The sequence below is a fragment of the Cyprinus carpio genome, chromosome A15 (assembly GCF_018340385.1).
Source record: "Cyprinus carpio isolate SPL01 chromosome A15, ASM1834038v1, whole genome shotgun sequence".
NCBI classification, from domain to species: domain Eukaryota; kingdom Metazoa; phylum Chordata; class Actinopteri; order Cypriniformes; family Cyprinidae; genus Cyprinus; species Cyprinus carpio.
In genome coordinates, this window is record NC_056586.1 from 3,888,446 (window position 1) to 3,891,243 (window position 2,798).

A 2,798-nucleotide genomic window follows, 5' to 3' on the forward strand; every position below is an offset into this window, starting at 1 on the left:
AAGCCACAAGGAACCCCAAACGAGAGCCAGAGAGAGAAAGAGATACCCCTGCCATCACAGTCTAACAAAGACCACACTTGACGAATCCTCACAGGCTAACCAGCTCCCAGTGCTGAACGCTTCTGTATCATTTGTGTCTGCAGGAGAAGAGGAATTCCATTGTGGGATCGGTGAGCGATCCGTGTAAGATGCCATCCGGAACAGGAGCTGCAGGATCAGGTAACAGCCACAACAACAGCAGCCCAATATCACTGCCCGACCTGGCTCAGTTTCTAAACAAAATGGCTCCATTGTTTGGAGGGCCTGACAACCCCTGCGGAATTTGTGAACAAAGATGTACTGCTTTTCTGACTGGGATTCACCGCTGTTTGAAGACAGTCCACAAGTGCAGTCAAGTGGTGAATCTGTTCAACTAGTTTTCAGGAAGAAAAGAATTAGTCAAGGTTTCTTAAAAGTCTTAATTTGCCCTTCCACAAATGAAGGCCTTAAATCAGAGCAGAAAGTCTTTAATTCATAAAGTCACAGCATTAAATGTTGCGTGCACTGCAAAAAAACTAATCTTCCTTTTGTCTTGTTTTCCAGTTCAAATATCTAAAACATCCTTAAATCAAGCTACATTCACTTGAGATGCAGAATAAAGTCTTGAAAATGTTAAGTGAGTTTAAGTTTAAAATAAAAGCAAATATCTGTCAACAGGGATTAAAAATCAAACTGAATTTTGAATTAGAATTTTTGAGTTTGATCAATTTCTCATAAAACAAGACTTCATATGTTATGTAATTTGCTTTTCAAGTCAATGTATCTTGATTTAAAAAATCTTTAGACGTGCACTGGAAAACAAGAAAAAAATACAGAGGAAGAACCTCCCCCCCCCCGGTGTGATCAGAAGTACAGTAAAATATATTTCCATATTCTAGTGTTTGGGAGTACAGCTTGTGTGTGTGAATTAAGAAATAATGGAGATCTGCAGGAAGTGATTTTTCAAACTATGAAGTGTGCTAACACAACTTTTGGCTTCCTAGACATTTACATTTAAATAGCATATTTTCATATTATGATGGTCTTGAAAAGGTCTTCAATTTACCTGCAGAAACCCTGTGTAGTAAAACTAGTGCTCACTGACTCTCTTTTGGGCCTTTCACAGATGAAGTTGGTAAAGGTGAAGTGTTTATTTCTGGGTTAGCCTTTAAACTTCACCTTTAAACATCATCCTGGCTTATCTTGTTCCTTGCTTTCCACCGTTTATACGCTGCCCTGGGTTAACGTCAGTCCTGGCTCAGCGGTTTTGAGTTTTCACACTGTATATGTGTGGGTTAGCGTTCTTTTTTGCATCTTTTCGAGGAAATGAACATTGATTGGACAAGTTCAGCATGCAACAACCATACAATCACATTTACATTTGTTGAAGTATCTTTTTATCACTTCAGTTAATGTGCTTGTTCTCACTGTTCAGCAGTTTAATAGATGCGGAAACACAATGTGTGAAAGGTTCTGCAACCTCTAGAAAGATCAGAAATACTTCATGAGATGCAATTATAGTTTATAATGCTGTTTGCTTCTAAACAACTCGCTGTAACATTTTCATCTGTACACTTTCAGTCAGGGCCGGCCCTAGCATTATGGGGCCCTAAGCAGATTTTTCAAAAGAGGGCCCTCCTTGTTTTGAAATGTCTGTATAGTTATGCATAATGCTTAGTTATTTTAGAACATCAACATAAAGTAAATGAAAATGAGAAATGTTGCATTGTCAGCTGGCTAAAATAAAACAAGTTTAAGTGTTTTTGTATTTTATTTCAGTTAACATTTATTTTATTTCAAGTAACATTTTTTTTTTTACATCTATTTTTAGTTTTAGTTAACCCTGTTTTAAAAATTTACCAAATTGTCTTAATCAATATATACTCTGTGAATTTTAATACATAAATATGAAGATATAATTTACTTATGAAACATTTTAACAACTTTTTAAACTTTTAATCTATTAAAAGTTTAACCATGCTTTCAGAAAAAATGTATGAAAATGTGGTGAGAATAATGCTTTAAAAAAGCAAGAACACCTGAGTTATGAAGAGATTTCTGCTGTTCCTAAAGCGCCACCTGCTGTCAGAGAATGAACATGCATTTTTATTCAGTCTGCTGCTTTTGTTCAGATCAACTTTTACGCAGCAAATCACAATACTGTAAAAATGAACTGGTCGATAGAAAAGAAGCTCCGGATTATTAACAGATAAGACACGATCCAGCAACTGCCATTCAGCAATATATTTTCAAAAGCCATCACTTTCTTTTCTCTTTTTTCACTTCTCTGCACCAGATTGATAGTGCCACCTCTTTGTTTTCGAATATTAACACACGTGACTAACACACAGATATATTAAACGAGCTTTACTGTCTAAACCCCGGGACAGGGGGCCCCTTGCAAGCGCTTTTTCGGTAGGGCCGGCACTGTTTTCAGAACTAATATTTTAAATATTTAACGGGACTGGAATAAAATTACTGAAAGTATTGTGCTTGTGATTAATTGATTTAATTTTTTTTTTTAAATAAAACATTTCTTTTTTCAAGCAGAGTGAATACAGAGCATTTGCTTTGTGACCTTTTCCCTTTTTAGCATTTTGTGTAATGTTAATATCATTATTAGCAGCATTAGACAGATATTTGGTAAAATCATTCAAAGTTTAAAAATTTGGGTTTGTTCTCTATCAGAAGGCGTTCTCGTAGAAGAAAGCACCGAGCTCAAGCTGCGAGCTGAGAGACTTGTGGAGCAGGAAGTGTTCAGCAGGCCATAAAGGACCGCG